Source organism: Rattus norvegicus, chromosome 1 (genome assembly GCF_021556685.1).
Source record: "Rattus norvegicus strain SHRSP/BbbUtx chromosome 1, alternate assembly SHRSP_T2T, whole genome shotgun sequence".
In the NCBI taxonomy this organism is placed as follows: Eukaryota; Metazoa; Chordata; class Mammalia; order Rodentia; family Muridae; genus Rattus; species Rattus norvegicus.
In genome coordinates this window covers 113,166,452-113,192,678 of record NC_141534.1, presented here as the reverse complement: position 1 = coordinate 113,192,678, position 26,227 = coordinate 113,166,452, and positions in this window count along the sequence as shown.

Genomic DNA, 26,227 nt, shown 5'->3' with positions numbered 1-26,227 from the left:
TAAATAAATTTTGTCACTACCAGGGATGATCCCTTAAGTTGGTTATGCAATACAAAGTGTTCAGCCCTGAAACCATACACATTGTGAGTACTTTTTGGATGTATATATCAGGCCATAAGTGCTACCATGTTATAACAAGAAAAAAATGCTTTCCAAATATGCCTTAATGAAAATAATATTTTGCATATTTCCAGAATTAATGTTTAAGGTCAGTTAGTGAAATTATCGTACAAATATGTTGATGTGTATTTGCATTTCATTGACTAACTATCCTTAAAATAGATTGAGTGCCCTTATGAAAGACTTCATGTTTATAAGGACAAAAATACCCAGAAATGAACTCACACACCTATGGTCACTTGATTTTTGATAAAGGAGCCAAAACCATCCAATGTAAAAAAGACAGCATTTTCAGCAAATCGTGCTGGTCCAACTGGAGGTCAGCATGTAGAAAAATGAAGATTGATCCATTCTTATCACCCTGTAAAAAGCTTAAGTCCAAGTGGATAAAGAACATCCACATCAAACCAGATACACTCAAACTAATAGAAGAAAAAGTTGGTAAGAATCCCGAACACATGAGCACTGGAGAAATTTTCCTGAACAAAACACCAATGGCTTATGCTCTAAGATCAAGAATCGATAAATGGGACCTCATAAAACTGCAAAGCTTCTGTAAGGCAAAGGACACTGTTGTTAGGACAAAACAGCAACCAACAGATTGGGAAAAGATCTTTACCAATCCTACAACAGATAGAGGGCTTATATCCAAAATATACAAAGAACTCATGAAGTTAGACTACAGGGAGATAAATAACCCTATTAAAAATAGGGTTCAGGGCTAAACAAAGAACTCACAGCTGAGGAATACCAAATGGCTGAGAAACACCTAAAGAAATGTTCAACATCTTTAGTCATAAGGGAAATGCAAATCAAAACAACCCTGAGATTTCACCTCACACCAGTGCGATTGGCTAAGATCAAAAACTCCGGTGACAGCAAATGCAGGCAAGGATGTGAAGAAAGAGGAACACTCCTCCATTGTTGGTGGGATTGCAGACTGGTACAACCATTCTGGAAATCAATCTGGAGGTTCCTCAGAAAATTGGACATTGAACTGCCTGAGGACCCAGCTATACCTCTCTTGGGCATATACCCAAAAGATGCCTCAACATATAAAAAAGACACGTGCTCCACTATGTTCATCGCAGCCTTATTTATAATAGCCAGAAGCTGGAAAGAACCCAGATGCCCTTCAACAGAGGAATAGTTACAGAAAATGTGGTACATCTACACAATGGAATACTATGAAATTCATAGGCAAATGAATGGAACTGGAAAATATCATCCTGAGTAAGGTAACCCAATCACAGAAAAACACACATGGTATGCACTCATTGATAAGTGGATATTAGCCTAAATACTCGAATTACCCTAGATGCACAGAACACATAAAACTCAAGAAGGATGACCAAAATGCGAATCTTCACTCCTTCTTTAAAAGGGGAACACGAATTCCTTTGGGAGGGAATAGGGAGGCAAAGTTTAGAACAGAGGCAGAAGGAACACCCATTCAGAGCCTGCCCCACATATGGCCCATATATATACAGCCACCAAACTAGATAAAATGGATGAATCAAAGAAGTGGAAGGCTGACAGGAACCAGATGTAGCTCTCTCCTGAGAGACACAGCCAGAATACAGCAAATACATAGGCAAATGCCAGTAGCAAACCACTGAACTGAGAACGGGACCCACGTTGAATGAATCAGAGAAAGGACTGAAAGAGCTGAAGGTGCTGGAGACCCCATATGAACAACAATGAAAACCAACCAGAGCTTTCAGGGACTAAGCCACTACCCAAAGACTATACATGGACTGACCCTGGCTCCAACTGCATAGGTAGCAATGAATAGCCTAGTAAGATCACCAGTGGAAGGGGAAGCCCTTGGTCCTGCCAAAGCTGGACCCACAATGTATGAGATTCTTGTGGGGACGGTGGTAATGGGGGAAGGATTGGAGGGGAACACCCATATAGATTGGGAGAGGGAGAGATTAGGAGGATGTTAGCATGGAAACCGGGAAAGGGAATTACATTTGAAGTGTAAATAAGAAGTACACAATTTAATAAAAATGGAAAAAATACCATTTTTATCTGTGTAAATTTTAATGGATATTTAAAATTTCAATATTGAATCACTTAAATTATATTTACAATCTCTTTCATAAACATGTTTTATTGGGTTATTAATTAAGCTACTCTATACGGTGTTATAAGGGAAAAGAGCAAAGAGTAGAATAAACAATATTATGGAAATGAAGGAATTAAAGTTTAACTGTTCTACTCTTAACCATGAAACGGCAGGGAACAAACTGCTGCAGCCAGAATTCAGAGGGAACTAACTAAAATGGCTAATTTCTAGAAGGCATTTGGACATTCCTCCTTCTAATGCATGTATTTTGTCCTTGATTTCTATCACTAAATCAATATTGACTTTAAATTTATTCTGAATACAGATCTTCTTTGGCCTTTGATGGTGCAGTAGAGTTTCATGGAAATAAACACTAACACTCAAGCCCTGGAATATTAACAATCATCTTCCACATGCTCGAAAGCATGATTTCCTCCTTTCTGTGCACACTTTAAAAGACAAAGCCCTGAGCTTCTGGTAAGTATGTCTATGCTTCAAGGACTCCTGTAATAGATCTCCTCGTAAAATATATTATGCTTTTTTTATTTATTTTTTTTATTATTTTTTTTATTAACTGGAGTATTTCTTATATACATTTCAAGTGTTATTCCCTTTCCCGGTTTCCGGACAAACATCCCCCTCCCCCCTTCCCTTCCTTATGGGTGTCCCCCTCCCAACCCTCCCCCCATTGCCGCCCTCCCCCCATAGTCTAGTTCACTGGGGGTTCAGTCTTAGCAGGACCCAGGGCTTCCCCTTCCACTGGTGCTCTTACTAGGATATTCATTGCTACCTATGAGGTCAGAGTCCAGGGTCAGTCCATGTATAGTATTTAGGTAGTGGCTTAGTCCCTGGAAGCTCTGGTTGCTTGACATTGTTGTACTTTTGGGGTCTCGAGCCCCTTCAAGCTCTTCCAGTTCTTTCTCTGATTCCTTCAACGGGGGACCTATTCTCAGTTCAGTGGTTTGCTGCTGGCATTCGTCTCTGTATTTGCTGTATTCTGGCTGTGTCTCTCAGGAGCGATCTACATCCGGCTCCTGTCGGTCTGCACTTCTTTGCTTCATCCATCTTGTCTAATTGGGTGGCTGTATATGTATGGGCCACCTGTGGGGCAGGCTCAATGGGTGTTCCTTCAGTCTCTGTTTTAATCTTTGCCTCTCCCTTCCCAGCCAAGGGTATTCTTTTTCCTCATTTAAAGAAGGAGTGAAGCATTCACATTTTGATCATCCGTCTTGAGTTTCGTTTGTTCTAGGGATCTAGGGTAATTCAAGCATTTGGGCTAATAGCCACTTATCAATGAGTGCATACCATGTATGTCTTTCTGTGATTGGGTTAGCTCACTCAGGATGATATTTTCCAGTTCCAACCATTTGCCTACGAATTTCATAAACTCGTTGTTTTTGATAGCTGAGTAATATTCCATTGTGTAGATGTACCACATTTTCTGTATCCATTCCTCTGTTGAAGGGCATCTGGGTTCTTTCCAGCTTCTGGCTATTATAAATAAGGCTGCGATGAACATAGTGGAGCACGTGTCTCTTTTATATGTTGAGGCATCTTTTGGGTATATGCCCAAGAGAGGTATAGCTGGATCCTCAGGCAGTTCAATGTCCAATTTTCTGAGGAACCTCCAGACTGATTTCCAGAATGGTTTTACCAGTCTGCAATCCCACCAACAATGGAGGAGTGTTCCTCTTTCTCCACATCCTCGCCAGCATCTGCTGTCACCTGAGTTTTTGATCTTAGCCATTCTCACTGGTGTGAGGTGAAATCTCAGGGTTGTTTTGATTTGCATTTCCCTTATGACTAAAGATGTTGAACATTTCTTTAGGTGTTTCTCAGCCATTCGGCATTCCTCAGCTGTGAATTCTTTGTTTAGCTCTGAACCCCATTTTTTAATAGGGTTATTTGTTTCCCTGCGGTCTAACTTCTTGAGTTCTTTGTATATTTTGGATATAAGGCCTCTATCTGTTGTAGGATTGGTAAAGATCTTTTCCCAATCTGTTGGTTGCCGTTTTGTCCTAACCACAGTGTCCTTTGCCTTACAGAAGCTTTGCAGTTTTATGAGATCCCATTTGTCGATTCTTGATCTTAGAGCATAAGCCATTGGTGTTTTGTTCAGGAAATTTTTTCCAGTGCCCATGTGTTCCAGATGCTTCCCTAGTTTTTCTTCTATTAGTTTGAGTGTGTCTGGTTTGATGTGGAGGTCCTTGATCCACTTGGACTTAAGCTTTGTACAGGGTGATAAGTATGGATCGATCTGCATTCTTCTACATGTTGCCCTTCCGTTGAACCAGCACCATTTGCTGAAAATGCTATCTTTTTTCCATTTGATGGTTTTGGCTCCTTTGTCAAAAATCAAGTGACCATAGGTGTGTGGGTTCATTTCTGGGTCTTCAATTCTATTCCATTGGTCTATCTGTCTGTCTCTGTACCAATACCATGCAGTTTTTATCACTATAAATATCAACTTTCCCAAACCCTGTGAGAGTCTCCATGGGTCCCCAGCTTCACGTGGCACAAGTGACATCACAGACCGGGAGCTGAAGGAGCACGCGCACAGCAACGACATTGATAGCCCTGCTTCCTGCTCTTAAGCTGCAGAAAAGAATGGAGGTCTTTTATTTGATTTTAATACAATTAAATAAGAACTCAACAATAAGAGATAGGATATGATGACTGTAAGCATCATGTGTGTTTCTGGGTTTCTTTAGCAGAGGATTTTGCTTTGAGAATAGCAGACCTTCCTTTTCCAGATTTCGCAGGTCAGCTCTGTGGCCTGAGATTTATCCAGGTCCATTCTATTACTCTACTTCCTTTTACAGTTGAAATCATGACCACGTAGTGTGTGGCTATCCCTTCTCACAATTTCTCCCTTCATTTCTCAAGGCCATTTCAGTGTATCTTGTATCTGTAATCCTATTTTCATATAGCCAGTCTCACAACGGTGGATATATTCTAAACAGAATCTTGTTCCTCTCCCTTTGGCTATCATAGTTTAGAAATGATGTAACCAAAAGTGCTGCAACATCCCCAGGAGCCTTATGCTGCAAGAAAAAAATTACTGATACATTTGTCTCCTGAAACTCATTTTCTATGAGTACTGATTGACTCTCAGATCACTTTAGAGCAGATACAGTGATGATGGTTAGGACCACACCTTGATTGGAAATGCTTAGCTAGATATGCAAACTCTTGCCTCTGTTTAAGCCCAAACTTCCTGTTAAGATCATGAAGGTGAACTAGAGGTCACCCTACTTGAATCCTTTTCCCAATCTGTCTACATTGAATACATCCCCCCTTTCCTCTTTTCATTATGGATTGTGTGTGTATCCTGAACTGCTGAGGACAGGGACTGAGCCATATGTGTCTAGAGGCTTAAAGGCCCAAGCACAGCTCCTAAGTTGAATAATGTTGCCGTTTTATTTTTAGATGAAATAAAGTAAACCGACACAATCAAAAATGTCACAGAAAGGAGCATACAGAACATCTAGACTGGCTCACAGGCCATCCCTAAGACACAAAGATGCCACCATTAAGCATCTTGCTTCTCAGTAAAGTAACAAACAGTTACAGTTACAGCTAATGATCTGAGGAAACACACTAGCAGTGCTGATGATCAAAATGTACAAAAGAACAAACACAAAGTACAAGGGGAAACTTCACAGTCCCTCTGGACACAGGGATAGAGGAACAGACAGCCACCAGTACCCACAGTTCTTTTTTTTATTAACTTGAGTATTTTTTTATTAACTTGAGTATTTCTTATTTACATTTCGAGCGTTATTCCCTTTCCCGGTTTCCAGGCAAACATCCCCCTAGTGCCTCCCCCCTTCTTTATGGCTGTTCCCCTCCCTATCCTCCCTCCATTACCGCCCTCCCCCAACAAGCACATTCACTGGGGGTTCAGTCTTAGCAGGACCAAGGGCTTCCTCTTCCACTGGTGCTCTTACTAGGATATTCATTGCTACCTATGAGGTCAGAGTCCAGGGTCAGTCCATGTATAATCTTTAGGTAGTGGCTTAGTCCCTGGAAGCTCTGGTTGCTTGGCATCATTGTTCATATGGGTCTCAAGCCCCTTCAAGCTCTTCCAGTCCTTTCTCTGATTCCTTCACCTGGGGTCCTGTTCTTAGTTCAGTGGTTTGCTGCTGGCATTCGCCTCTGTGTTTGCTGTATCCTGGCTGTGTCTCTCAGGAGTGATCTACATCCAGCTCCTGTCGGTCTGCACTTCTTTGCTTCATCCATCTTGTCTAATTGGATGGCTGTATATGTATGGGCCATATGTGGGGCAGGCTCTGAATGGGTGTTCCTTCTGTGTCTGTTTTAATCTTTGCCTCTCTATTCCCTGCCAAGGGTATTCTTGTTCCCCTTTTAAAGAAGGAGTGAAGATTCGGATTTTGATCATCTGTCTTGAGTTTCATTTGTTCTAGGCATCTAGGGTAATTCAAGCATTTGGGCTAGTAGCCACTTATCAATGAGTGCATACCCTGTGTGTTTTTCTGTGATTGGGTTAGCTCACTCAGGATGATATTTTCCAGTTCCAACCATTTGCCTACGAATTTCATAAACTCGTTGTTTTTGATAGCTGAGTAGTATTCCATTGTGTAGATGTACCACATTTTCTGTATCCATTCCTTGGTTGAAGGGCATCTGGCTTCTTTCCAGCTTCTGGCTATTAAAAATAAGGCTGCTATGAACATAGTGGAGCACGTGTCTTTTTTACATGTTGGGGCATCTTTTGGGTATATGTCCAAGAGAGGTATAGCTGGATGCCCTTGTTCTTAATGGCTGAGTAGCATTCCATTGTGTAAATGAACCACAAATACTGCTCTTGGAAATAGACCCTAAAGATGCTCCACCATGCCACAGGAGCACATATTCCACTATGCTCATAGTGGCCTTATTTGTGATAGCTAGAAGCTGGAAACAATCTAGAAGTCCCAGGAGAGATGAATGCATACAGAAAATAATTTCACTTTGTATCCTTTAGATTTCCTATGAAGGAGAAAATAATGCAACAGCTTTATATGTTGTATTTGTAAGAAATGAAACATGTTTGCTACTTAAAGGTTACAGGTAAATTTTTGGTTGTTTTTGTTTCCTTAAGATGGGGTTTCTCTCTGTGTCTCTCTCTGTCTTGGAACTAGGTCTGTAGACCAGGCTGTCCTCAAATTTGAGATAGGCTTCTCTCTACCTCCTGAGTGCTAGGTATAAAGGAATGTGCCATCATTTGCTGACTTACACACTGCTCTTTGAATGCTTGTTTTTGTTTTTGTTTATCTTGGTTTTGAGACTGTATCTCACAGAGATCCTGGCTACTCTTCCTTAATCTGTCTCCAGATTGCTGGAATTGTAGATATGTTTGACATCCAATGAAGTTACAAGTTTTCTATGTAGGTAAAAACATGGATAATAAAGGAGGAGTCTTGAGCATGGTAGACTTGTCTAGAAAAAGAGCAGTAAATTTAGCTGTTAGAATTTCTAAACACCCAGAAACTGATTATAGGAAAAGAAAGAGCAAAGATATAATATAACTGTGTCTAACCTATCATGTGTACTTTTCTGTTGGGTCTTATAGATGTCTTAACCTTTGCTTTGGTCATAAGCATAAAGAAGTCCCAATCATATGGTCTATATGTCCCTAATCAGGAGAATGAAGAATGAGTTCACTCCAAGTCTCTAGGGCTTCTGCCCTAAAGACAAATACTAATGTAAAGAATTTTATCAAACTGAAGGACTATGCATTCCTTACATAACAGAACAAATAAAATATTCTAACTAAGTTATCCATTTTGCATTGATTTTCCTCTTTTTCCAGTCATCAAAGAATGCTTGCCTATGTACCTCTATGCTGCTAACAATATTTTGGCACAAACAGGAAGACAGCCTTTCATGGCTTTGTGGTATAAATATTATTGACTTCTCTACACAGGACACATTTATTTTTCCTTGCCACTGATCCATTTTTCTTGTGTACAGATGAATAAATCTTGGCATTTGCCTACCTGTTACTCCTGCTGCACCATCTTCCTTTCTGTGTGCCACTCCATGATTTATGAAGCACTTTTCATTCAAACTAGACATGCAAGAGAAATTTTGCTGAGCTGAATAGTGAAACCTTGTGCTCCATAAATCTGAGAAGCTTAATGTTCAACCAAAGGCTACTTACAAGAAAACAGCTCAGAAGTCATTTACTTTTCAAAGCAGAAATGTTTAAGCTCTTTTTGGAGAAAGCACCCATGTTCTTCCCTTAGAGATCTTGTAAATGATGCCTGTTATATTGACACAATGAATTAAACTTTAACACTGCATATGGCAGGGGCAGCGTGATGATGTTATGTCCACAGGTGAGCTGGTACTGAGGTATATGCAGCCTGCATTCCCAGTGGATTGAGTAATTTACAAAAGGGCAAGCAGGATTAGAGGATAAAGTGTAAACTGCTTTATCCTCTGGATTGCGTCATTGCATATGTAAGAAATACCATGGAGAGTAGCTCTTTGTTGCTCTTAGAATAGAGAGAATTATTCAACTAGGAATTCTGTTCAAGTCTAAGTCCCTCATAAGCAGAAGTGAGTATCTTAAGAACAAGAGGGTCCAAGCATCTGCAAGCATAGAGCTCTTCACATATAACTAAGAGACAGCACATATAACTAGACACAGTCAGCAAAGGATTTCATGACTCCTGGCTCCAAGCATGGCCTGGGCTCCTGCTTGAGAGACAAGGATTACAGAGTAGATCAAGTATCAATGAGGGTTCTCACACATGAATTCCAGTGAATGTTTTACATTTTCATGTAAAGCCTTACTTCTTCAACACAGCTTGATATCATAATTCTCTTAGACTATTACTAGAAGGCTGCCTTTGCACAAAAAAAATCCTTATAGAGAAAACTGCAGCATTAGTAAGAAAACTATGCCATTATTTAAGAGCACGTGCTTACAACAAGAAGCTGAGACTCAGCTACTCATAGGATTAGAGTCAGCCATTCATAAGCTGCTAATTCATCTGACTTCATGCGAATAAGAAAATAAACTGTAATCAACCATAGTATTTCTTAGGGACATTTTCTTGCTGTAATCAACTTTGTGTACAATGAAATAGAACTATATGAATATCTATCTCTTAGTCCTACTTTTGCCCAAATCATAAAGTTTTTAATGAAGTAGTTTTAAACTTAAATTATCCATTGTTCATTGTACCAACCCATGATGCTTTCATTTCCTGATCCAGTAAATGAATGTCATTATGGCACCTATATGTAAAGATCAGTTGTAAAGAGTATATGTTAACTGACTTTTTTCTTCTTAAGTAGACATGAAGATTTTTTCCAATGAAAATTTAAGACAGAAAGAATGAGAATACTAATTATTAGGAAAGTAAACCTTATTATTATGACAGGCAATAACAAATTAAATAATTTAAACAATATAATCATCTTTCTATTTGTAGATCAGGAGCTGGACATATTCCCCAGTGCACTTAAAGTATTTCAGTAACTGCTCATGTCTGCATTCTTGGTTGAGATTCCACCTCTGCCTTCTTCCAGAGGTCTGAGGGGCCACATCTTCCACCTCAAACCAATGACTCCATCTCTCCTTACCTTCTTGTACTCTCACATATTACTCTGACTCTTTCCTCTTGCTCACTGAGGGTCTGCGAAGATTGCTTTGGACACATCTACATAATTTGGAGGATTATCTCCCCAGCCTTAAATCCGAGATCAACAATGTTAACTCTACCTGAAACCTAAAATTCAATGGAACACACATACTTGCTTGTGTATGAGACTGTTAGTGTCTTTAGAAAGTGATTATTGTGCATACTCCACTTTTAAATACAAAGCAGGTAAAAAAAAACTGCACCATTTAACTGGGATGACATTTTCATTCAGCAGATTATAACATAAGCTCAAGCTATGAAAACTGACATTTTCTGGAAATTTGAAGTCTCACCACAGCTGTTCATATTTTAATTCAGAGTTCAGCTGAGATTCCTAAAGGACCTTCTAAGCTTTTGGTTGTCCTCATTCATTCACAAGGTTTTCTATAGTTTACATTCAGTAAATTTACAGTCTGTTACTTCTAAACTGTATAATCATATACAGTCCTTCTGTGAATTTTTACACAGCATGCATGATGTGCTGCGTGTATTGATAAGTACTGGAGTAAAACATTATACATTATACACTTACATGTTGTATACAAACTAATTCCCAATCAGGAGTTTCTACCCCACCTTCAACCAATTTGGTTTTGAATAAAAGACTTACACAAGCTTGATATTTACAATAAGCCTTCATCAGCAGTAGAGCTAGGCAGATGACTGCCCTTTATGTTATTAAAATATATTTTCTACCAATAACCCTGAGTTATTACTATGTTTATTTGGGCTGCTCTTAACTACAGCTGGCCAGCCCTTGGGGCCATGTTTTCTTGACTCCTAACCCATGCGTCTTCGTCCTCCTCTTTGACGTTCTTCTCCATCTCCTCATGTTCTGCTCTGACCTCAAAGTCAGGGAAATGGAAACCACACCATGTCTCTTCTATCCAGTTATTAGCTGTCAGCATCTTTATTTACCAACCAGAAATAATTTGGAAAGCAAGGTCACGTAGCATCACTTGGGTCTATGTGTGGACTCTATCATCTGTGGTGAAATCAGGTCTTGAGAAACCTGGGATTAGAAGGATTAGGATTAAACCTTGTATTTTTCAATATGTATAGGTAGAATGCCTATCAAAGAGTAACAGAATCTTAAATTCTGTATCGATATATAAGGACTTATACCAATGAAAACCTTAAATATTTATTAATATATAAAATTCTGTACAAATAAAACAAAATATAACCTTGAATCTGCATCAAAATATAAAGATCCCTACCATTGTAAGATTATGGCTTTAACATGTTTTTAAGAGTAGATTTAATAGTCTATCCATCCTTATCTAATTGTGCTGGATTTAATCCTAAATACTGGAACAATATATGCATATATGTATGTGTATATCACATAAAGTCTTTATAAGTATTCTGATGACGTGTGAACCAAGTACTATCTAGATTTAAACAATGTTTCTGAAAATTGGCAGATTTGCTAACAGTGTGCTGTGATATATTATGGACACAGAAGATAGATAATTAAGAGAGAGATGTATCAAGCTAAATATTACTGAGACGTGGCCACAGCACAAATTATAACATATAGCTTCATAACCAAGTCTAACCACTGATGTTTTAGTTGTTTTTATACTTTAATAGGCCTAAAAGAACATGACATAATTTTCTTCTGTGTCTGCATCTGCGTCTGCTTCTGCATCTGCGTCTGCTTCTGCTTCTGCTTCTCCTGCTTCTGCTTCTTTCTCTTCTTCTATTACTACTACCACAACTACTACTTCTTTAAAACAAGTATACATTATAAATGTAAGAAATAATACTGCAAACATTTCAGAAGAAATGAAACAGTGATAATATTAATTAAATGTTGTATAGTAAGAGTAAATGAACATTGATAAACAATTTTGTCTTTGTGGCTCTATAGACTAAATGTTGACCCCATACAGTTCATATGAATAAATTCTTACCTCAATTGTTACTTTATGTGTATATAAGGATTTGGAGAAGAAGCTGAGGCTAAATGACTTTCAGAAGGGGGACCTACAGGGATGGTATGGTTGGTTATATTAGAAAAGAGAGTAACAGGTCATGGGAATCACAAATTTGTAAACACAGCACTCAGAAAATCCAGAGGATCAGGGGGACATATTCTGTATGATTTGGGGTTACATGACATCTTATCTCAGAAAACTGAATAAAAATTTAGAGGTAGGAAATACACCTGGGCATGCGCATGTACATACACACATGAACACACACACACACACACACACACACACACACACACACACACACACACACACCACAGAAGGGAGGCAAATCAGATCAGCAAAACTTTTCATGAGTAAATGCAAATAAAATTGTACATGTAATGAATGAGGAGATAGCTGTGGGAATAGTAGTAGACTAACTTTACTGTCGAGCCTCTAGTAGTTCCAGAAAACAATTGTTTCAATGACTATGACATTGTTTGTCCACCTGAGATTAATGTATATGAAATATAGGTAAAAAGTGAATGAATGTGCATACTACAGAGGACATATATGTTTTCTTAATGTACATGTGTGAAATATTTCAGATATTTAAAATATACTTAATATAAGAAGAAAACAAAAATGAAATGTGATACTTGATAATATTCCACTTAAATTTCAAGTAAAAACAGCAGTCTTTGCTCTACTACTGGTGTCTTCCTTTATGTGCAAAATATTAGTTTCACATATTGTGTGTTCATATCTGAGGCCAGATCTGTACTGTTAGTATTCTATTCAGAAAGTTCTTACCTACCCCAGAACCCTCACGGATATTCCCCTTGTTTGCTTCTAGAAATTTCACTGCCTCAGGTTTTAAAGTGTTTGTCCCTTTTTTAATTGATTTTTATACAAGGGGAAGTATGAACCTAATTTTATCATATTGACTGTATATATCTAATTTGTCAGCACCATTTGTTGAATGATTCTCCAATGAACATTTTTGTCTTCATTATCAAAATATAATCGATCATATCTGTCAGTTTGGTTTTGATTTCTTTATTATCTTTCATGGATCTGTCTATTTTTATGCTAGTACCAGACTGTCATATTATTATAATTCTGTTGTACAGTTTGAAGTCCGATATTGTTATAACTCTAGTATTATTTTTATTCCAGCATTGTTTACATTGATTTAAGTTTGCTTTGGCTCTTTATAGTAATTTGTGGTTCTGCAAACACTTGATATTTATCTAAAATTTAAATATGACATCAGAATATTGATATATATTGCATTAGATCCTTGAATTATTTTTGGTAGTGCAAATATTTTCCCAATATTAATTCTGCCAATAACATAGCATAGTCTGTCATCAAGAATCTTCTTTGACTTCTTTTAACATTCTCTTAATATTTTCATTGTGGAGGCCTTTAATTCTTTGGTAAAGTGTATATTTCTAGATACTTAATTAGCTGGTGATTTTGAGTGGGATGATTGAGTTTTTCTGAGAGTTCATTGTTGCTATATAACGAACGCATTCTATTTATTTGGATTCTGTAGCACACCACAGAAAAGCTTCCGCCCCCATAGTTATAGTTGCTTTGTTCACTAAAGTAAGAAAATGAAGCCAACCAAAAACAGATAGTGGTAATCTAATACATATAGAAAATGAAATGCTACTCTACTCTAAAGAAAAATGAAATGAAATTTTTGGAGGGAGTGAGTGGATTTATAATGTAGACTCTTGAGAGAAGTCACATAATATCAAAAAATGCTCACATGTTCTTGCTCTTATATGAATCCTACCCTTTATTATATATGTGTGTGAATATAAACAATGATTAAAGAACCTCTCTGAAATGTGAGTTCTGCTCATTTTGCTATGTAAATCCTTTTACTTGAAATCTATTTAAAAATGTTTTAATATAAAAGTGGACTTTGGGCTACTGAACCTGTTGATGACATGATGACAATTCTATTTAAAAGAAAGCAAAACATTGAAAAGTAAACTTCGGAAACAACACTATGGAGAAAAGAGACTTAATTCTGGTGTGCAGGAATCACAGGGAAGTAAAAGGTGGCCCTTTTGGTGAGGGAGCTTAAGCAGGAGACAGATGGATGATGCTTCTAGAGCAACTGTTGCCCTTCCAAGCAGCCCAGCAAGGAGCAACTAACTGCACACCTGTGGATGCTTGCTGCTTCTTTATCAACTTTGCATGACTTCTACTTTTACTGAGAACAGCATGGTTAAGGACTCCACATTTCTAAATTGGATAACTATCCATTTAGCATTCTTCAGATTATTACTAACACTGTAAAGACAAACTGTGCACCTGCTCTAACATATGCAGGTTCATCTGCACCTATTCTTCTCCATGGAGCAACATAAACATCTTCTCTTCTGCTGCTAAAGAATTCGGCCCTCCCTCAGAACTCACTGTCTATAAGTGTTTACTTGTGAGAAGGATTTCAGGAATTATTTTTCTCCTTACACCACTGCGCATGGGTCTCTGAACAGGTCTCCTCTGACATCTGAAGTACAAAGACCAAAGAACTCAGCTAGAGACGAATCCATGAGAGGTCTTTTATCTCCTGGATCCTTTGACTCCTGAAAAGAGAAAGGACACTTTTGCACCATCAGGGAGCCTTGGAAGCTAACAGAGTCTATTTCATCCATGATCTCCTCTGAACTTGTAACCAAGGAAACAAATATTCATGTTGGTGAGCAATCACTTGAACTGGTTCTATTTTTTACAGAGATATCAAGCCAAGTGTAGTTTTGTTCTTGCTAGACTTACTTTTATAGACACTTTCTAAGGTCTTTAGAATTGCTGATGCTCTGAAGAGGTTTTCTGACATTTTAAACAGCATAATGGGTTTCAACTTTGCAAATAAAATTTAACTTTGCAGATACAACAGATATAGCTGTGGGAGATTGAAGACTACTCCAGAATAATTGTGCAAAAATTCTTTCTTCTTAGTTCTCTTTGAAAAATTTTTGAGTAACGATGCCAGGTTTATACAAAGCTTACATGTAAGCAAAGATATTTATAAATATAGATGACTTGTTTTTATTTACTCATAAAAACATTGAAATATTGCTGGCATGTGTCTCTTAATGAGAGAGAGAGAGAGAGAGAGAGAGAGAGAGAGAGAGAGAGAGATGATGACATCGATAGTGATGATGATGATGCTTAAATGTTTAGGCAATCTGCTCAACATCATTAAATTATGTACATTTTTAATAGAATGAAAGTATGCACTGTATTATATAGTGTTGTTTCATAAAGATAATATATTTGAAATATTGCCATTTGTCTGGAGATTTCATTCATTATTTGTTTCTCTACTCTGGCAATTATACACTGCACAACTACTGCTCAGGAAATAGAGTTTCTCAGAAAGCAATGTAAGAACTTTCCTGGCTATCCCTTTTAAATCATAAGATCTTACATCAGACAAAAGTTAAGGAAAAATGTAAGAAGTAGAAGTCAGCCTCTACCAGCTGTCTAATAATTCTCTTCTTTAAAGTTAAAGACTAAGTAGGGCTGGAGAGAGAAAAGGCAGAAGATATGAGCATACACATGTGTTACCAGAATCTGCAGAGAGAGTCCCTGCCCGTTGCTTCTCAGGTACAGCCCAGAGAGCAAGAAGCCTTTGTTACTGATTGGATATCACTAACTAACCAAACAACGAGCAAACCGACTAACACAACAGATATGTCAACTCTCAGATAGTTCCACAGTTAATTCTACACTCATCATTTTGTTAAATTAGATTTGAACCCATTTCAGTAACAAAGTCAGCTTTGGTAGAAAAACTTAGGTCAGTCATTGTGACAATTTTTCTGTCTTCCTGCCAATGCCTGCAGTTTTAGAGATGATTGAAACCTAAGCTGGATGGAAAGAACACTGAACTTTGAAGATATAGGCTCAGACTTTTCACACAACTAGAAAAAGCAGTTTTATATTAGTGGATGGTTTTTGGAAAGTCATAAAATTGTGTGTGTGTGTGTGTGTGTGTTTGGTGTTTGTGTGTGTGTGTTTGGTGTTTGTGTATGTGTTTGTGTGTGTGTGTGTGTGTTTGACTCTCATTGAAAAGTATCATTAAGTGCCTCATTAAGAGGCACTTCCAATATTAAATAAATGATGTTTTCAAAAGCTTAATTTTATTAATCTCTAGTGAAATAATAGTTATAATGCAGCATCAATACACCTTCACAAAGAATGACCACAATGTATACTCCTAATATGATCATAACAGTGACTGTGTGGAACTGGCATTGCCATAAATAACTACTGGGAACATAATCAGTTTGATAAATGTTGAGCAATATCTTAAAAAGATTATTGTGTACTTATTTTATGATCCAACACCTCTTATCCTCATTGTGTATATATGAAAATGACTTTGAATGGAGAAGGTGAAAGTTACCAGTGACTGCTACACAAGCACCGATGCAGAAGAATGCTGAGTTTGATCAAAAATCCTTTGATAGAACAGTGTACCACACCATGTGAATCTAGTCCATATTGTGGTGAAAGGATTGGTTTCACAAAAAAAAATGTTCATTTTACAATTATAATAAAGGTCATGTCCAGAATCCTTTAGACTACTTCATCCTGTCTGAGTGTTAGACTGAGTGCATTATAACATGAAATTAGATGAGAGAGAAGGAAATGTTTTATTCCAGGAAATAATCACAATTTGTTTCACTCCCTGAATGGCAGGGAATATAAAACCATTCCCCAAAATAGAGTATTGTAACTTACTCAAACTCAAATATAGATAGCATTTGATTTTCATTGAGTGTTATCTATCTATCTATTTATCTATCTATCTATCTATCTATCTATCTATCTATCTATCTATCATTTATTGGTATAAATTACTTTAATGTATTTTTAAGTAACTTAGCAGTCCAATTTCTTAAAGAGAAATAACCTAGAAAGACCAATGACCACAAATTATGGTCAAATCAAAGCAAACCCTATTCTGTGCACAGGAGAGCTGGTTTAGTGGCTGTTTCTCCTAAGAGATCACTGCTGAACTAATCTTCAATATAATTATTTAAAGGAAATAACACAAAATTTAGGGGATTTTTCAAAGAAGTATGCTTTATAAAGAAATGAGACCAGGTAGTTCATATTTACAAAACAGTTAAGAAAATCTTCCTAGAATGTTTGTTATAGGATTTTTTCATGGTTACAGGTAGAGAGCATCCCAATCCCAAGAAACAGAAACTTTTACAGTAAACAAAAACCTAACTAAGTTAGAGTAACAACATGGCTCCTGATTACAAAATGGAGTTGGGATGGTTCTTATTCCCCCCTTATCTTATGTATTCTTTCAATCTTTAATAGAGAACACCTATTTCTAGTTTCTATACTGGTTAATAATGCTGAGAGAGCACAAATATTTTAAAATTTTCTGTCTGGCCTGAAAGAATTTGTGAGGTATTGAAAGGAGCATGCACCACTCATGAGGAACTACATCAGGAGGATTATGGGGCCTTCAGCAGTTGAGAAAAGGGTGGTAAATCAGGGGGACCAGGTGAACAGTGTTTGGTACCAATCGTTTCCCTCCTGTTGGTCTAAGCATTTAGTTTTGAGATTATTTATTACCATAGTCATGGTCTTTCAAAGTATATCTGATTTGTTAGCATAGAAACAAGCACCTCCTAGTGTTGTATGTAATTTTCTTTGCTCTGCATAGAGCAGGTTAAGTGTCCGATCATACTGTAGAACTACTGTCGCTAATGAATATGCCTATTGATTATTTTTGGTCTACATTTTTAACAGATACCTTTTTCATAAGGAGGGTGCCTAGAGTCCATTATGTGTCCTGGTATGTCAAAATGTATTATACATTGCCATTTTGTCCCCTTTATTAGGGAGTTTCCTTTTTTCTTTGTTTCTTTTTATTGAAAATAGGTTCTTCTCTAATATAATACATCCTGATGTCAGTCTCGCCTCCCTCCGCTCAGTCCAGTTCCTCTCTTCCCCCAGGTTCCCAGGTTCACTCCTCCTCCATTTCCCTTAAGCAAGGAACAGATCTCTAAGATACAACAACCATTTGTGACAAAACAAGATACAACAGACAAAGCAAAATCCTTCATTTTGAGGCTGAACAAGGCAATATACTAGGAAGAAAAAAGTCCCCCAAATTAGGGAGTTACCTGTCAACCTAACATTCCAAGATACGGATATGGAACAACATACTCTTTTCTGCACTTCCTTCTCTGCTGAACTTAGGATATCTCTGTCTAGGTACAGGAAAGTGAGAATGTTAGTCAAAGGCCAGGAAGAGACAGGAGGAGATTTGAAAAATGGGGAATTCATCAGAGTCATCTGTTCTGTGACCCAGATGATGAAACAGGGAGCAATCACATGACCTACACTGTTTCATATTACTTTTCAGCAAGTCCAGTGTTCTGCAGTTTGTATGACTCCCTGGGACTGGCCTGGTGTAAATTGCTTCTGGAACAGATTTGAGCCTGAAGCTGATTCCTAGATGGTATCTGTCAAGTAATTGGAAATCTGCTGGGACAGATATAGACTAGGGACAGAAGATAATGTTAAGAAACCTAAGAATCTTAAGCTTAAATGAGTTCTTATATGTTATAAAAAGACCAGTAAATTGCTTCAGTAGATTCATATCTTTGAGTCATACTAAAGTTTGGGGAACCCAAAATTGACCTTGAATATTACTGGATTAACATGTTTTCATCATGATGACACATATTTTTAAGTATCACAACATAATAGTTTAAAATTTTGAATTCTTGGTCTTGACATCATGTATTATCTTTAAGTTTTAATTTTATATCCTGTTATTTTTCAGACCCTTTTAAGTTTGCATTTGTATATCTTAAATGATTTTTAGAACTTTATAATTTATTTAAACTTGTTTATCCTTGGACCTTTTTCCTTATCTTTTTTTCCCTTGAAACATTTATAGTGAAGCATAAGTGTATGATTACTAGGGAAGGCACTAGAAAACGTTTCACTAAAATAAAGAATAGTAAAATGTAACATATGAAATCTGTTATTGCGGTTATCTCTCACCAGGAGACCCAATAGCTCTACAGAAAGTAAAGCATTGCTTTCACAGACGAAGTGCATTAACCAAGCAGCTGATGATAAGCTGATAAGGCTACAATTACCTCACAATACCATTAGAGATCTGAGAAGGTTAAATTATCCCAGACAGTCTAATCTAAATGTCATCTGTTTCTCTTAAATGGGCAGAGACTTTTCGTTGCCTAGACAGTTACCCTTCTAGCCTCCATGGTGCTCTCAGTGGCTTCACTTTGGGGAGAATTGGTCTGATTCTGGCTATCATATCAGGCAGCATTTCAACTTCAGCTGCTATATAGGACATCACATGCCTTTGACAGCTAGACCAAGAAATTCTGAGAAATTTTTCTGTAGAAAAGGAACTTGGGAAACCTGGTCTACCTTGATGAAGCAAAGTAGAGGAACAACCCAACAGTGTCCACTGTTTAGGGAGGGCCCGGGTGCAGGCTGATGCACAGGGCAGTTTTTGCCCAGTGGTTAGCATCACCACAATGAAGGTAGAGTAGTCTGTACCTCACAGTCTTCTTTGGAGACATTAGATTCACAGCTCAGATCTGGCACTTCTGTCTATCACAGGAAATTTTTCATTAAATTTTTTAAAATGTAATATTCAACAGATCTTTCAAGAGACAGGACTATTGTCTACTAAGGACACCTGATTTTAAACAATCTTTATTTGTTTTTAGTTACTTGCTTTAACTTTGATGAAGAGTGTGTGTGTGTGTGTTGTATAAATATACACATGCATATGCATATATATATGTATATATATTGCAAGCAAGCATGTTACAGAAGCAAAACAAGGCAGTCAAGATTTTTTTACATATTTAATTATATTTATTTTTTTATTAACTTGAGTATTTCTTATATACATTTCGAGTGTTATTCCCTTTCCCGGGCAGTTAAGATTTTTAAAAACTAATAAAGAAATCATCACGTAAGGCTTGCTAACATTTCTTAGTTACTGCTTGTAGCACACCCAAATCTGAAGAAATGGAAACTTGAGTTTTAGAATAAGCAAAAACCTAACTGGGCTAGGAGTATCAAAATGCTACCTGATTAGAAAATAGAGTTAATGGATGGTTCTATACCCCAACCAGGGGAAGGGAAGGGGTCCTGTCTAAAGAAAATACAGAGACAAAGTATGGAGCAGAGACTGAAGGAAAGGCCATGCACAGACTTCCCCACCTGGGAATCCATCCCATATACAGACACCAAACCCAGACACTGTTGATGATGCCAAAAATGTTTGCTGACAGGAGCCTGTTACAGCTCTTTCCTGAGAGACTCTGCCAGAACCTGACAAGTATAGAGTTAAAGGTTCAAAGCCAACCATTAGACTGAATATGGGAACCCTAATGGAGGAATTAGAGAAAGGACTGAAGGAGCTGAAGGGGTTTGCAACCTCATAGGAAGAATAACAATATCAACCAACCAACCCCCTACTCCCAGAGCTCTCAGGGACTAAACTACCAACCAAAGAGAACACAGGGATAAACCCATGGCTCCAGCTTCATATGTAGCAGAGAATGGCATTGTTTGGCATCAATAAGAGGAGAATTCCTTGGTCCTGTGAAGGTTTAATTCCCCAAAGTAGGGGAATGCCAGGATGTTGAGGTGGGAGTGGGTGGGTGAAAAGGGGAGCACCCTCACAGAATCAGGGGTAGGTGATGGAAGAGGGGAGTTCCAGAGGAGAGACTGAGAAAAGGGACACCAATTGAAATATAAGTACATAAAATATCCAATAAAATTTATAACATATCAAAACATTAAAATAAATAAAGAAAAAGAAAATGGAGTCAACTTGGTTTCTCAGTCTTTCTGAGACTGAGAAATTCTCATTATAGTGTACAGGAATAATTTTATTATATAGAATATTAAATAAGTGCCCTTCATTCTTACAATTTATCCTAATGTAATATATATTAAGTGAAATTTTTAAATTTAATTTTAGTTTTTTTTTACCTATTCACTTACTGCCCCACTCCTGGTCACCCCATCCCACAATCCTTCCCTCATACTCCACCCTTTTTGCTTTTGAGTGGGGGGACTGGGTATCCCCGACCCTGGCATATTAGGTACAAATTTAAAGAAGATATAAAAAGTAAGTATTCTACTGACAACAGATAAAGAATCACGTTAACTTAACACAGGTTTGTAGTGGGAGGAGCTGATACTTAAAATCTGGTTCCCTAATTTGTTCTTGATTTGGTTAATAGAAAAGGCAAGAGCCCATTGCTGGGTGAAGGGAAAAGTTGGGATGTCTGGGTCCCAGAAGGAGAAGACTGGACACAGGGAAAGAGGAGGGCTTTTCGCCTAGGTTTTGGAACGGGACAATGGAATGGAGACCTTTGTCACCAGTGGATGACTGATAATAGCCTGGCAATGGTTTGGTTTGGCTAGTTTTAAAACTAATAAAGCTGTCTGGTGTTTTTCGTCGGTGGAGCTAAGTTGGCATGAGAAAGAGGGAGTGATAGCTGGCAGCTTGGCGAAGTTAGCAGAGAAGGGCTGTGGAGTATTGACAGCTGCTACTGGACTTCTCACATTGCAGGATGGTTTTGGTGGAGTTGGAGCAAGGAGAATCAGGATAGGACAGAATGTTGACCAAGCTCCCGGGAAGGAGGTGACTCGGTTTTGTTTTTGTTTTTATTATTGTTATAGGCAACACAAATTCACTTGTAAAGACTAATGTACCAACTATGACATCTGTAAGTAAAACTTTAAGGTAAGGTACACGTTGCCATGTTAACCCTACTAATTAAGGTGGCAGTCTTATCTTTTTTTTTTCTTTTTTGGATAGCTCCCTAAGAGGGGCAGAAAATGAGGGACTCCCTTTACCAGTGAGGATTTCCTTCTGGGAGCCCTAATCCCCACACTCTCTATATGGGGAAGGTTGAGTAGTCCTTGGCAGACCTAGAGGTTCAACTTCCTCTTTTCATGATAAGAACTCCCTCTCCCCCCTCAAGACTACCCAGGATTTCTGGAATGCCTCTCCATGCAAAAAAGGTATTTGAAGAGCTTTAAACTCTAGCTAACGATTTTCATTTACACTGAAAATCCCTGAAAAAAAAAAGGAATGAACAAAATAATAATTGGTATATCACTAAATATAATTTGTTTAAAATCCATTTTCTTCACATTGAAAGAAAGCATTTCTGTTATGAGAGAGCAGTTTCAAGAGATGCAGCTGAGGATTACTGGAATCCAAAGAAGAAATGATGGCATCCCATGTAGGTGACAGGGAAAGTGGGGAAGAGGACAATCTGCATGAAAACTCATCTCCAATTTACCTCCAAAGATGACAGATTTGATATGGTACAATGGATTCCTTTCTGTGTGGAAAGAAGTCATTTCAAACTGAGTCTACAGACATGGAAGATCCAGAGTAAGCCAAGTGGGCTATAAAACAAATGCCAAAGTCATGAATCTGAAAAGAGAAGGTGTTGGAGGTTGCTTGATAGGTGTGGAAGGAAGAGAAGAAATGATCGGGCAGTGAGTAACCAGAAGTGCCATATACATGTATGAAATTGTCAGAGAATTGAGAATTAAGGATATAAGTGGGAGGGGGCACCAATAAAGGCTCTATTCACACCCAACACAGAATCTAGTAGGCACTACCAGGTCATGTTATTTCTAACTCATTTGTCAAATTGGGAGCTACATAGATCCCACACTGGGCCACACTGGGAGACATGATATTGACAGTATCAATTAAGTAAAAATGGAGCCATTGAAGGATCCAGCCTAGTGAATCCTATTTTGTCTATCTAATGTCTATTGTGTCCTTAGTTTGAACTTGATAACTGAAAAAAAAACACAGCTTGTCCCAGGAACCAAGACACCCCCAAGCAACAGCCACAGCAACCTTGGTACCAAGAAATGCTCAGTGACCTGGACAATACTCAAGTTAACCACAATTGTATACAGCAAGTTGAATTGTCATTAGCTAAATGATAATTTTTTGTGCAAGCTATTATTTCTAAAATGTCAACCAATCATCTAACTGCCAAGTCAGAAAGTCCCTCACCCTACTCAAACTGTATAAAAGGCAAAGCTTACATGAGCTTGGGACCCGTTCATATCCATGCACTGCATTAGAGAAGTCTGAGATTCAGCTGGAATAAAGACTCTTTGCTTTTGTATTGAAGTTGGACTTCTGGTGTTCTTTGGTGGTCTATGGATGGGCATAACAGCCAGTAGTGTGGCTCTAATATAGTATGATTGCTGAAATTAGAAGATGAGCTAATGTGGTCAAAAACAGAGGGAAGCTGAGGGAAAGTACCAGAGAAAAGACAAATGTGTACTTGAAGCATGGATTTCAGACTCTCAGAAGGAAGTCACCACACTATTTGCTCAGTTTCCTAGCAATGTAGGAACATGTATGTCTGTTGTTAAAGACAAAAGAATGTAGAACATTGTTGGGACAGAAATTAATGCACACATATTAACAGAAGATTTCCTGTGGTACAGAGTTATCTGTGGTACATTACATTTTTACTTTTCTTATTAACTATATCAGAAAACTTGATGGATCGTGGTTCCTAGAGAAATGTAAAAGACCTTGTTACTATCACTGTTTTTGTTGTAGAAGGTTTCAAATAAAAGCTGATATTGAGGCAGTAATTTTCAACCTTTCTAATGATGTCCTTAATATAGTTCCTCAGGTTGCAGCGACTGCCAACCACATAATTACTTTCATTGCTGTTTCATAACTATAATTTTCTACTGTTATGAATCATAGTATAAATATCTGATGTGAAGATAGTTTTAGGCAACCCCTGTGCAGGTCATTCAATTCCCGAAGGGGGCACAGCCCATAGGCTGAGAACTGCAGAATAAAGCAATTAAATATGATCTTTATATATACATAGAATAAGAAATTAGGACAAAGATGAGGAACAGAGACATTGCAGGGGAATGAGAAGATTGGTCACAGCACAGCAAAGAGGACAGCAAAGAAGAAAAGATGGATTCTGAGGCTCATCTTGCTTCCTCTTCTCGCCACCTTTTACTTACTCTGACGTGCAGAATGATGGGACAATGATTGTGATGGTGAGTGTGGATCCTCCCTTCTCCTTTATAGCTGTAGGTATTCTTACAGTCAGGCTCAAAGCATATGTCCTATATGTGTCTCAACATAGTTACACTGAGTGTATCGACACGTCAAATTGTTTATACTGGCATGTTTATTCCTAAGGAGAACTTAGGAAACACTTAGATGAATATATACACTTTATATAATTAAGCAATATCAGGACAGTTGGACATTGGGGGTTTTTCATTATTAATTCTTCGTTTTTATATATTTTGTTGCTTAGAAAAATGTAAAGCAACTTTCTTATTGGTTTAAATTAATTACAGAGCTATTTTTAAATATTTAAAAGTCTGTATTTTTATTTATAGAAGTTAAAGTGATTGCTTAGTATAATTTATTTCCTCTATGTTGTTCAAATCTATTATTTGTATTAAGATATTGCAGGAGCCATCCAAATAAATTAAATAGTATGCCTTCAGCTATAGAATATCTGATGTAATATGTACCAAGTATCACTGGGAAGAGACTTCAGTCAGATTATAATTGAGCAGCAAGGGGCTAACAGGATAAACAGGGAAAGGTAACCTGTGAGTGGGATATTCTGAATGTGAGAGCAGCATGGTCCATGTAATTATAACTCTTTTTCTTGGAGTAGGAAGGAGAAAAATGCATTAGAAATCCTTTGGAGAGCTGTTGTCTAAAAAGTACTAGCAAATAAAGTTATTCAATGAATAACACAAAGAAACAGCTCCTTTGTGGGTTGACAAATTTACATTGCTCTAACTCTTTCCAAAGTTAAGCATCTGCAAGAAAGAAAAACATGTTTTATTTTCTTTAAAAAGATATGCTGTACAAATTTATTATTGCAGTCTCAGATCTCATTCTCAATATACTCAACATAAGGAGAATCTAACAGGGCCACACTCATCCCCTTTTCCCCTCTAACTCAGATATAGAAGGTAGCACAGGGGAACAGACAGCATAAAGTGAGCTTAGTTTTCAAGCCATCCATTCTTCTTTGTATGACTGTAACTCTAGTTAACACAGTGTCAGCTCTTACCAAGTTCAAGTTCTCGTTAAAAAGGCAAAGTGCATGTCCAGTGCTTAATATCCACATTACCAACAATCTCTGAAAAGTATCCTAGATATAGGTAGATCATACTTTCACTAGAACTTAAACTTCTTATATTATCAAGCATTGTCTTATGATGATAATATACAACAAAAGATTGAACCCTCTAGTTTTCATGGAATTTGCAATACAAAATGTGTTTTCATACTGATTGTCTCATCTAATTCTCATTGGAAATCGCTAAGGCTTTTAGCACTGTACTATTATTTGGTAGAAAACAGATTTGGGGGTAGGTACACACACAGTAAGGTAACTTACCTAATGAGTGACTCAAAAGGTTGATCCCCTACATACTTCAGTTCACTAGACATTCTTACAACAAGAAACACAAGCACAGACACAGATGTATGCTTATAAAATGCATCGTTTAAATGTTATTGCCTCTTTCAAGTTTTCTTTTATTTTTCTCTATAACTTACGTTTTCTATAATAAAGGTGTATGCATTCATATTAAAGTGCAAATTTCCAAGGAACAGAAATATTATTGAAATGTGTTAACTGTGATGTTTTAAATAAGAATGCCCCCCTTAGGACTTTATGTTTGAATGTTTGATTACAAGTTGGTGTATTACTCAGCAAAGATTAGGCTGTGTGGCCTTTTTGGAGGAGATGCATCTCTGTGGGTAAGTTTAGGGTTTCCAAGCTTACGCCAGGCCCAATCTTGTTTCCCTCATCGAATGCTCCCTGCCATGAAGATAATGGGCTAACCTGTGACACTGTAGGGGAGCCTCCAATCAAATCCCTTCTTCTACAAGTTGCCATCATCATTTTGTCTCTTCACAGGAATAAAACACTAGGAAACAGTAATCATTTCTGATTGGCTATAATATTGTCACTGATGAGCAATTTTTGGCTTGGTGTAATTTTTTACCTTTAAAACATACAAGCATGGCATGTTGGCAGCATCATCTAAATAGACCAAGTCAATAGATTTCCATCGCCTCGGATTCAGTAGTCCTGGGATGATTCCTGTGAGATAGGCATACTAGTGATAATCGATTTAACCCTCCACTTGTAATTAAATTCAGAACAATAATTATGCAGCATATCAACATTGAACTTTGATGACAAAAGTTGCATTATTTTAATAAATCTGGATGATGTAAGAAACCTGATGCATTTTATACCAGACACTAAACTCCAGTGAGATTCTACAAATAAAATAACACAAATAGTGAGTGCCTTCCCATCAGAATAATCTTGAACATT